This window comes from Cynocephalus volans, chromosome 8, assembly GCF_027409185.1.
Source record: "Cynocephalus volans isolate mCynVol1 chromosome 8, mCynVol1.pri, whole genome shotgun sequence".
Taxonomy (NCBI): domain Eukaryota; kingdom Metazoa; phylum Chordata; class Mammalia; order Dermoptera; family Cynocephalidae; genus Cynocephalus; species Cynocephalus volans.
In genome coordinates, this window is record NC_084467.1 from 105,047,044 (window position 1) to 105,059,604 (window position 12,561).

Consider the following 12,561-nt stretch of genomic DNA (forward strand, 5'->3'; position numbering starts at 1 on the left):
TATTAAAGAGGCAGTCTTTTCCCCAGTGTACATTCTTGGTGCCTTTGTCAAAGATCAGTTGGCTGTAAGTATGTGGGTTGATTTCTGGGTTCTCTATTCTGTTCCATTGGCAAGGGATTAATATCCAGAATATACAAGGAACTCAAACAACTTAACAATAAGAAAAAAAAATGACCCAATTAAAAAATGGGCAAAGGAACCGTATAGATACTTTTCAAAGGAAGTCATTCAAATAAATGGCCAACAAGTACATGAAAACATGTTCAACTTCACTAATCGTCAGGGAAATGCAAATCAAAACCACATTGAGATAACATTTCACCCCAATTAGATTGGCCAGTATTAGAAAGACAGAATAACAAATATTGGCAAGGATGCAGAGAAAGGGAAACACTTCTACATTGTTGGTGAGACTGTAAGTTAGTACAGCCACTGTGGAAAACAGTATAGAAGTTTCTCAGACAACTACAGGTAGATCTACCACATGATCTAGCAATCCCACTTCTCAGTATGTACCCAAAAGAATGGAAATCATCATGTTGAAGGGATATATGCACTCCCATGTTCATTGCCGCTCTATTTATAATAGCCAAGATATGGAACCAACCTAAAGTCCATTGACAGATGACTGGATAAGGAAAATGTAGTATGTATACACAATGGAATACTACTCAGCCATAAAAAAGAATGAACTTCTGCCATTTTCAGCAACATGGATGAGCTTGGAGAAAATTATATTAAATGAAATAAGCCTGGCAGAGAGGGAAAAATGCCATGTCCTCACTCATAAGTGGGAGCTAAGAGAGAAAGAAGGAAGGAGAGAAAGACCACAGTGGTGCTTTAATCTTTCAGAGGGAGAGAATAGACCTCGGGTTGCCAGGATGGTGGGGAGGAGTGGGAAAAGGGAATCATGGAGAAGTTGGGTGGGGGACATGAGGAATAATTGCAATTTGAGGCGGTGGGCATGCTGATAGCATTGATATGCTCACCACAGCTTGGGCACAGGTGCTGACAGTCAGCTTTTGGCCCATGAATATGTATAATCCATAACAATTGAAAAATTGAAAAAGATGCAATGAAATATGTATAATGCAAAAGCATTTATATAAAATTTAGAAACAGTACACCAATCTATATTGACCTTGGATATTATTTAAATATGTAGTAAATATATAAAAACACAAACTGGAATGATACACACTAAATTTATGAAAGGAGTATTTGGGGAAAAGTAAAGAGAGCATGAGAATAAGAAAGATTTTGACTTTATAAGTAATGTTTTATTTCTTTCATATATAAAATATATCTGAGGTAACAATTCCAAAATATTAACATTAATTAATTCTGGATATTGGCTACAAATATTTGATAGCATTTCCATATTCATTTAACTTTTCCAAAAAATCAAGAAATTAAAAGGAAACTCTGCCTTGGGCTTTAAAAAAAAATGGAAAAAGAAAGTAAAAGAAGGCAAGTCAGTAACTCTCAAATCTTTTCTGCCTTTTTCAATGTTCAATGACTTCTAATGGTCTGTCACCAGTGTTTTACAGTAAAGAAAGCCATTCCATTGTTTTGCTATCTCCTGTCATTCAGTATCCAAAACGCCCGACTCTGTTGTCATTCTTGAGTGTGAGAGGGCTGCAAACACTAGAACAGCTTTTCACAATAACCGGCTGACTGGGAAACCTGAGCAAAGAAAAGAGGAAGTTAACTCTGGTCTCTGTCCAAAATAATTTGCCTATGATAAACAAAATAGATAATTTCCAGTTCCCACCCCATTGCAGATTAAGACCACCTGTTGTTAATTCTCTTCAAGTATTTGAGAGCTCTTATTGCTTTAAGTTTCTCAGTTATGTCATTTGTCTTCATTTTAATTTTAACCCATGCAGCACTATTTGCTCTTCCTTGGCTTTCTACTTTTAGAGTCATCACTTCTAACTTACCTCTGCCTCTCTCACACCAAAATTTAGGCAGAAATCTGAAACTATGGCCTTGTTACTCCTTAGCTAATAATGTCCAACTTAGAACAAAGTCTCTCTGACTTTTCCTGAAGCAGCTCCTTGATTTCACTTCCTGTGCAGACCCCAGAAGTGAAAGATGCTGGTTCTCCCATCCTTCACATACTTGCAACCACTAGGTAATATAAGCTTTCTCACAACTCCCCACTGCCTCTTGTATCACTGGGGGTCTAGCAAGGAAGAGAATGAACTTGTATTGCTTAAATGAAAGCCCTTTAACAAATGACTGCTTACAGAGAAGTAGGTGGGTTATGGGGTGAAATAAAGGATATTAAGATATGCAGAGATTAGCAAAAATGAGAAGGCATTACCACTCTAGAGCTTAAGAGGCAAGGGAAAGAAATATTTTTACAGAGCTAGTGAGAGTGCGAAATGTGGGGGAAGGGCTACTCTCTTGGAGCTATGGTCTTGGAAGGATTCAGCAGCTATCATAAGTGGTGCTGACATAAGGGAGTGAGCCGGGAAGAAATATCGCAACCTGTCTTTCCTCTTGCCCTCCAGTTGGTCTTCTGCTCAGGACACTCTTTGGCCAAGGCCACATATAAACCAGTCAAAAGGGTGCCCAGGTGATGAAGGCTTTAGGCTCCACCTTCTAAGGCTCAAACTGGGTGGGTGGGAGTGAAGACTGGTTTTATGGAGGAAGGAGCAAACCAACACATCCCTGAAGACCTGAGGTTTCCGCTTTCACTTAAAAACCCTTCCTCCTTTCAAGTTCATGTTACCTGACTGTGCACCCTCTACTGCTCCTCAGTGCTGTCATCTATCTGTCTCACTTTCTCCAACTCCTGCCATCACCATAGGCAGCTTCACTGTGAATGTGGATCATCCTCCTCACAGTCCAGCCTCAAAGTTTGTTTGCCTCCTCAACGACAGCATTTATCCGTGCGTTAGCTCAGCAATCCGTGGTAAAGTTCTGCACTGTCCGTTAGCACGGTGGAATCAGATTATCAAGGAGATATGAACCATCTCAGTTTCTGTCCCCAAATTTATCTGCATCAATTCTCCCTTTACCTTCAGTTTCAAAGCGTAAGAGAGAGAGAGAAAGAGAGAGAGAGAGAGAATAAATAAAAATAAAATAAAATGAACACTTCCCTTGATCCAGCATCCTCCTCTAGTTTCTATTCTGCTTCTCTTTTTAGCAAGTCCCTCCCCACAGCCTACTCACTCTGTCTCCTTCCTCACACTTTCTCCTACTAGTCAACCCACAGCAATCTGTCTTAGCCCCAATCGCTCATTCAACTGAACCCAGTCCAGAAATAACTCTAATGATTTTCAAAATGCCAAGTCTAGTAAACACTTTTCAGTGTCTTGTGTGGCATTTGACATTTTTGACCATTCCTATTTCCATTCTTTATTTTTGTGATTTCTGAGATAGCACTCTCTCCTTAGTTTCCTTCTATATATGGCTTTTCTTTCTTGGTTTCCTTTGCTGAACCTGCTCACTGTAACTATTCCTTAAATGTTAAAATTCCTGAAGATTCTGTCCTTGGTCCACTTCTGTCCCTGCGCATCACACTCCTAGTCAATGTTAATTTCTGTTGTCTCAGAGATTTGGCTACCATCTTATACTTATTGTTTCGAATTCCTGCCTCCAGCCCAAACCTCATTTCTAAGTTCTAGACCTCACTGATTTATTCAACAAATACTTAAATAGTGCTTTCTATGTTCTAGGCACTGAGCTTTACAAATATTAGTGCATTTAATCCCCATAACACCCTATGAAGTAAGTATAGATGAGGATAATTGAGGCATCTACAGATTATATAACTTGCCCCAGGTCACAAAACTCATAAATGGCAGAGCCATCATTTGAATTCAAACCACCTGGCCCATGCTCCCAACCATTATGTTGTCCTACTGTTACATTATATAGAGTCTTCATTTCAATGTCTTTTGGGTACCTCTATCGCAACATGTCTAAAACTTGATCATCTTTCTCTGAAAACTGGCTACTGCAGTCTAACAAACACTAGGCAAGCTAATATTCAGAGACTCCTTTAAATTAATATCTCTTAATTATTTGTTCAATATTTAATTGGATATGCTAGGAGAAATTGAAATAATAAGCATTGCAATCCTCTATCTTTATGCTAAGGATACTTACTATATCACTGACACAATATAACGTTTTGATATTTTTGAAATTATCTTTCATTTCATAGTTATCCATCACTCATAAATAAATGTCCTATTTATTAGGATGAAGTTTCACTTCTATAGATCTGTTTAGACTCTTTTAAAAATACGTTTAAAAGTTTCTATTTTTCTGATTTATATGTCAGCAAAATATTTTATGACCGCTTTTTGAGTAGTAACATTTTAAATAGATAATGCCAAATAAATAAGATGTTATTTGATATGGCTGTTTCTGGATCCAATAGGTCAGACTCTCTCTTCACATGTGTGATAGAGTTTTAAAGTAAACCAAAATTGCTATGGAAATAAACTTTGTTAATATGTCAATGCATGTTTTATCCATCTAGAGTCTGTACAAAATTGTAGGTAAATTCTTCTTAATGAGCTATGCTAAATGTTCCTAACCACAAACCACATTTACAAATAAAATTCCTTAGCACTGTTCCTATAACATTTAAAACAGAGAATCAGTTATAATTAGAATCTGGAGGACAAATAAACTCACTGTTCATTTTTTGTATATATTCCCTGCAATATAATTTGGTTTCATATTGCTAAATTAAGTGAAACAGGCCACCTAGCAAGATTATAGTAATGTCAGCAATTAGTCAAATATTATTTTGCTGGTGCATGTTATAGTTTCAGTTCTACAAAAAGAACACTTCGAATCAGTCAACTTTCAGTAACAGAATTTTGAAAGTATTTCTATGACATAGTAGAGGTTGTGTGTTGTTCTATTTTATTTTTCACTTCAAATTCAAGAAAATTTCTAACAAAATAAGAGAGATAGAAATTATCTACTAATCCACTTTCACTTGTCAAAACATATTCTGAACTTTAAAAAAAAAATTGTAATAAATTTTCTCCACATTTTTTCAATTTCTGTTGTTTCTTCAATTTTTGCATTTGTCCAAACCAGGCAACACCTTGGTGAACATAGAAAGATGTTTAAATTTTAGCTGGTAAAATAAATGAATATGATAAATCACATGTTCCAGGTAAACAACACTTTACCATGCTTTGGTTAGTTTCAGGATAGTGATAAACAGTAGATGCTGGCCTCAGGTGACTCCCATGTGACTGCTCTCACATTTGGAGTCAGGGCGTGTGACTATACCATGCAATTTGCATGAATGATTCCTATCGTTCCTCAGTAGGGAGAGGATGGCATCAGAGAAGAGCTGTGTTCTTTTCTACTCCAGGTGTTATTTAGTTTAGCAGTACTGGGACCAATTTACTTAGAGAAAACCAATTTAAGTGGTTGCCTGTGGAAACCTGACTCATAAATTGGCACCATAATTACCATTTTGGCCAATGGTATTTTAGTATCTTTTATAGATTGATGCCTTGGGCAGTAATTTGCAGGCCTGACTCATAACCTAGCTCTGCATTCTCATCTTGTGGATTGTAAAAGCTATCTAACCAATGTTTCCCAAGGCAGAAATCAGGGACTTATCAAAGTTCCTGTCCATCTCTCAACCCCCTTCCTATACTCACCATATTACCAAGCTTTTCAGCTCCCCTAGGCTGCACAGCAACCTGTATACCTCATTAGGAGTGCTTCTGCATCATCCCTTTCCCGTCTTCTCAACTCTAAGCCCCTTGAAAGGCAGAAAATTTGTCTTACTCTTCTTTGTCCATAGCTCATCTAGCACATAGCTCATCTTTTAAAATGTCCATTGAAAGAAAACGTGAATGAATGTGTACGTTCCAAGATGACCCTAGGAAAAATCTACAGAAAATAATGATAGGCAAGGGGGAGCATCACAGCTGAAAATAAATTTAGTCTTGGAACATTGAAAATAACTATAGCACCTCTTTCAAAGCTCACAACATCAACAATAAGTAATTAATATCATTTTGGGGATTTTCCACTGCTAACAACATGTAGAAAACAGACACACCCTTCTTTTATTTAGACTTGGATTATCCATAAGGTCAAAGAGGTCAGACTCTCCATATATGTGATAAAGTTTTAAAGTAAACCAAAATTATGAAACAAATTTTGTAACACATAAGTGCATGCTTTATCCACTTAGATTTTATAATAAATTCGTAGAAAATGAAACGCAGTTTGACAAACTGGAGATCAATAAGCCTTATGCCCCAAATAGTGCCTCATCTCTGCTTCAATCTCTTCTTTTTAATTTTCCTTCTCAAAAAACATTGTAGTTGATTTTCATGCCCTTCCTCTCCCGTGCCCCCCCCCCATCATATCTGTTCACTTAAATAGTTCAAGAAATTTTTGTGGTTATTCTGTCTTCTTCCCCCCACCCCCACCCTTGATTAGTTTGTGTTTATTTATTTATTTTTAGCTCCCACAAATAAGTGAGAACATGTGGTATTTCTCTTTCTGTGCCTGACTTGTTTCACTCAATATAATTTTCTCTAAGTCCATCCATGTGTTGTGAATGGTAGTATTTTATTCTTTTTTATAGCAGAGTAGTATTCCATTGTGTAGATGTACCACAGTTTCCTTATCCACTCATCAGATGATGGACATCTGGGCTGGTTCTAACTCTTGGCTATCATAAATAGTGCTGCAATAAACATTGGATAACAGGCATACCTTCGACTTGATGATTTCCATTCCTCTGGGTATATTCCTAGTAGTGGAATAGCTGAGTCATATGGTAGATCTATCTGTAATTGTTTGAAGAACCACCATATCATTTTCCATAAGGGCTACACCATTTTGCAGCCCCACCAACAGTGTATGAGAGTTCCTTTTTCTCCACAATCTCTCCAGCACTTATCATTCTCAGTCTTTTGGATGTTAGCCATCCTAACTGGAGTAAGATGGTACCTCAGTGTGGTTTTGATTTGAATTTCCTAGATGCTGAGTGATGTTAAGCATTTTGTCATGTGTCTGTTGGCCATTCATATATCTTCCTTTGAGAAATGCCTATTCAGCTCCTTTGCCCATTTTTTAACTGGGTTATTTGGTTTTTTGCTGTAAAGTTGTTTGAGTTCCTTATATATTCTGTATATTAATCCTTTGTCAGATGTATATTTTGCAAATATTTTCTCCCACTCTGTTGGTTATCTTTTTACCCTGTTGATTGTTTCTTTTGCTGTGCAGAAGCTTTTTAGTTTGATATAATCCCATTTGTTTATTTTTCCTTTAGTTGCCTGTGCTTTTTGGGTCCTATTCATGAAGTCTGTACCCACTTCTACTTCCTGGGGTATTTCTCCCCTATGTTTTCTTTAAGGAGTTTTATTGTTTCAGGATGTATATTTAATTCTTTAATCCATTTTGAGTTGATTTTGGTATATGGTGAAAGGTACGGGTCTAGTTTCATTCTCCTATAAATGAATATCCAGTTTTCCCAGCACCGTTTGTTGAAAAGGCAGTCTAATCCCCCGTATATAGATTTGCTGCCTTTGTCAAAGATCAGATGGCTCTAGGCATATGGATTGATTTCTAGGTTCTCTATTCTATTCCATTGATCTCTGTGTCTATCTATTTTTATGCCAGTACCATGCTGTTTTGGTTATTATATCTTTATAATATAGTTTAAAGTCAGGTAGTATTATGCCTCCAGCTTTGTTTTTTTTTCTTTGTTTGTTTGTTTGTTTTTGTTTTGTTTTGTTTTGCTCAGGATTGCTTTGGCTATGTGTGGTCTTTTATTGTTCCATATAAATGTCTGGATAGCTTTTAAAATCTCAGAGAAAAATGTCTTTGAAATTTTGATGGGGATCACCCACTCTCACCACTCCTATTCAACATAGTGTTGGAACTACTAGCCAGAGAAATCAGAGAAGAGAAGGAAATAAAGGGCATCCAGATTGGAAAGGATAAAGTCAAGCTGTCCTTGCTTGCGGATGACATGATCCTATAGATTGTACAGCCTAAAGCTTCTATAAAAAAAACTCCTAGAGTTGGTAAGTGATTTCAGCAAAGTTGCCAGATACAAAATCAACAAACAAAAATCAGTAGCATTTCTATACTCCAACAGTGAACATGCAGAAAAAGAAATCAAGAAAGCTAGCCCATTTACAATAGTCACCAAAAAAAAAAAAATACTTAGTAATAAAGCTGACCAAGGATGTGAAAAATCTCTAGGAAGAGAACTACAAACCTCTGTTGAGAGAAATTAAAGAGGATACAAGAAGATGCAAAGATATCCCATGCTCCTGGATTAGAAGAATTAACATTGTGAAAATATCCATATTACTCAAAGTGATCTACAGATTCAATGTAATCTGTTCAGTCCCTTAACTGAACTTCTACAGATTTATAAGCTTAATGAATTTTTTATGCTCTTCTTCCCTTCAGCGGCAAAACCTCATGGTTTATATTCCCGGGCTCGCAATTTCATTGCCTCAGAAACCACATTTAACTTTATTCATAGAAGGTCTGTGGCTGCTTTGATACTTAAAGTCTTGCAAAAACCTCTACCAATGGTTTTTGAAGTTTCTGCAAAAAAAAATCTCTCTTTGTGTATAAAAAACTGAAAGTCTCAGTGTACCCATTCTAGATATCAGATCTTTCAATAGTCCCTTTCAGTAATGCTGCATTGGAACTGGCCTGCTTTAAGTGTGAAAATCTGAAATATTCAAAAATGAATCATCTCTCTAAACAGCTTGTCCCCATTCTTATGAGAATTCTTCACTTTGGGACTGAGTTCAACCTTTAAAATTTCACATGGTGATTTCTGCCCTGTGTCTTTTCCTTCGATTATTCTTTATCCCCAATCCATTTTGTAACACACACATCTTCCATTTTTTTTTATCCTACATGAGGTTTACTCTCCTTTTTACAAAATTTGACAGATATAGATATATAGCTATACCTTCAGGTTTATTTCTTTTGCTAGAATTCCTTTTTAAAGAATTTGAAATCTTACTCTTTCCCAACTAAATCTACACTTTTTAAAACTCAGAAATATTACTATGGACCTTCTTGGAATCTTGTTTTTTTCAATGAATATTTTTAAATGCTTACTGTTCCATGAATATTCAAGATGAAAACACTAAGGTATTCTATTTACCTGTATATAAAAGAAAATTTATTAGAAATAGGAGTTTATTTTATAACAAGAAGTTCAGAGATAGTCACAGGAATTCCAGATTGTCATCAAGGCACCAGGATTCTTCAGCTTTCTACTTTACCAACCTTGGTATGTTAGTTAGTGTATGCTAGGCTATGCTGCTGTGACAAATAAACTCTGACATCATAGAAGCTTTACATAAAAAATGTGGTTAATGAGGATGGGGTAGTCATTCAAGAACCAAGTTTCCTTCCATCTTATCTTCAACATGTAGCTAAGGTCATCATATAATTGGAAAAGAACAGGTAGGGAATCATGCATGAAGGTTTTATGGCCAGGAGTAGAAGCATGGTACAACACTTGAACCCATATTCCTTTAGCTAGAACTCAATCACATGGCCTTCTTTTACATCAAATTGGTCACATTATCACTTGTAGCTGCAAGAGAGTCCGTGAAGTATTCTTTTTTGCAAGGAGGAGTGAGAAAAAAAATACTTGGTAGATAACTAGCAATATCTACCACAGAGATACAGTGTTGAACTGTGTATAGTTTCAGCCTTTCATGTGCTTATAAGCAGTATGACAGAAATGTTGCATTATGAGTACTGCAGCAGAGATTTCAATAAAATACCACAGGATTTTACAACACAGAGCAGCTCACTCTTTCTAGAGAATGTAGGGAAGTCTTCACAGAGAATATGACATTTAAATTGGATATTAATGAAAGATTTGGAGTGTGTTAAGTAAGAAATATGGCTAAAAAGGTAGGATGATATCATATTATAATTGGACTTATGTTCTTTGATAAAGAGTTATCTAGGCATTGGAGTGTTACCAGAAGATTTCCAGCAAGGGGGTCATATGACTGGCTTTGTCATTGAGTAATTGTTGCTGTGGGCAGACTATATAACCTTACAGGTTCAGAATGCCAAGAAATTCACATATGAAAATTCACATATTCTTAATTATCAGAAAGGAGTGATTTAGAAAGAGGAAAAGAGGGGTGCAAAGTAAAGAGGCTGAGACCTGTCTCATTTCTAAGGTCTCTGACCATCAAAGCCCATTTAGTTTTCCCTCCAACCCTAAGATGTATTTATCGAGCATCATATGAAGCAGTTCTTGGGATAGAGCTTCTGATGTTCCCAAGAGGACCCTTTGGGTTTTGAAAACTAAAGCCTAGGTATAATCTCCTTTTCTACAAGCCAAAGTGAACTTCCCTGAAACTTTTATCCATTGGTTTTAGCTTTATTTTCAGTAGCTAATCTTTTTTGAAAGTCATGGTATTCTTTGGAAGTATAAAGAATAACTATGAACCTTTCCCCCAAAAATGTATGCATGTACACAAAATTCCCATGTAATTTCATAGGTTTGGAGGACTCTTGGAGTCTTTCCATCCAAGTTAAGAACCCTCAAACTATAGGAACGCTAATAAAAGTGTACTTATACTTTAATATTATAGCCCCTCAAATATTTAAAAACAGCTTTCATATTCTTTTATTTGTCAAACACTGGTAAAGCCCTTACTATATTCAAATATTGTGCTTAGCAGTTTATTATTAACTCATTTAATACTCATAGCAACACTATAAGGTAGATACTATTATTTTCTCCCTTTTACAAATGAGGAAACATAACCACAGAAGGGTTAAATAACTTTTCCAAGTTTGCACAGCTGCTAAGTGCAAGAACTAAGATTTGAAAGTAGACAATTTGGCTTCTGAGCCTATGTTCTTAGCACTATACCTTATTGATGTTTAACTGGGAAAAAAAAGAAGTTTAACATTTTTGACTGTGTTTGTATTTCATAACTTCCAGGCCCCTCATTCTTCTCTAGACAATGTAGCTTGACAGTGTTGCTTTAAAAAGTGTTGCCAGCTCCAGACACCATAAATGTGCTGGTATGGCATCACCTTGGATTAGCTTTTGTGACAGCCACAAAGGGTTCATTCATGCTGGGGGAGAAGGACAGGATGAAGGAAAAGGCCTGTGGGTCTTCTTCAGCTTCACACTGTTCTGGGTCCTCTGGGCAAGGGTCAGAAATAGCTTCAGGGATAGATATATCTGCAAGACTTTGTTATGCAATATCCTAAGCAAAGTCATGCATGGATTCTGTTTCCCTCACAATGAAATCTATCTCTGGCTCCAAGTAATCATCCCCACGGGAGTTAGGTAGTCCCTAATTAAGAACAATGCTACTAAATCCTAACTTGAGCCACAAAATAACCACATTTGAGGTCCTAAATGAAGAAGGGCTGTTAAACTATGCTGACACCTTTAGCTTGATTTTACTTTATTGGAAGGATTTTATAAGGGCTATTATCTCCTGGTTTACATAAACCTACACTTTCCTTAATGCACTGTGAATTCAAATTCATAGGAGTTTGAGTTTAAAATCCCATGCAGCTGGTAATGCTAAGACTCAAATTCAAGACCACAGAATACCGCACTACTAGATATATTCTTGGAAAGTTGGAGATTGGTGGGGAGTTCCTGAGATGTGATCCATCAAATTGTCTGAGGTGAAGTGTTTGGGAATTTGTATTACAAGCAAATCTAAACTTCAACTAATTTGACTTAAAGGTTCCATGACCTCTCTTAAGTGGGAGACTCCCTTGCTCCAGCGTACTTACTTACCCTCCATCTTTGTCTGTTGCTAATAATTTAGCCCGCGACAAGGTATGCTTAAAGATCAACTTTTTTCTGCTACAAACATGACTTGAGTCCAAGTATTTAAGCACCTGAACTCAAGTGAGGATAATAAATGTCAGAGGAATATTTATGGCTTGGTATATGGAGACTTTCCAGGTCCCTGTTCTGCAATAACACAGATCCATCTGCTAAGGGCATTAGAGTTGTATGTTGTTGGGTTTTTTTTTTTTTTTTTAAGTTGATGGGTTCTGAAAATAGAAAACTGCAATACGCAAAGACTGACATTAATTTTAACCCTTTCCTACTCAAATAATTATTGATTTAGGAGTTAATTACTAAGGCAAAGTTTCGCCACAATTCCTGGCTATTGGATACAAGCCCAGAAGAAACCTTAGCTTAGGCTTATATAAGCCCCTGTCATCATTCTGCTGATATATTTACCTGAGGATTTACTATATAGATGTCAGAACTTGGGGGCCTGGGATGCGTATACTCCCTAATCTATCGTTGAGATTATGATTGTTTTTACTGCTATGCTATAAACATAGTTACCACTGTATTCCTGTCCTAAGTTCTGAGGAAGAGAGCCTCTAAATAACCACAAAGAGAGTTTATATGTATTTGTACCAGGAGTTTATTTAGCTACCCTTCTATGATAAGCAAGGTCAAGAAGAACCTCTCTGGTTCCTTTCCATCCATTTGTCCCAACTTAGAGAATTTCCATAGAGCTGACTGAGGGTCAATTAGCTGCTGAAGAGAAATTC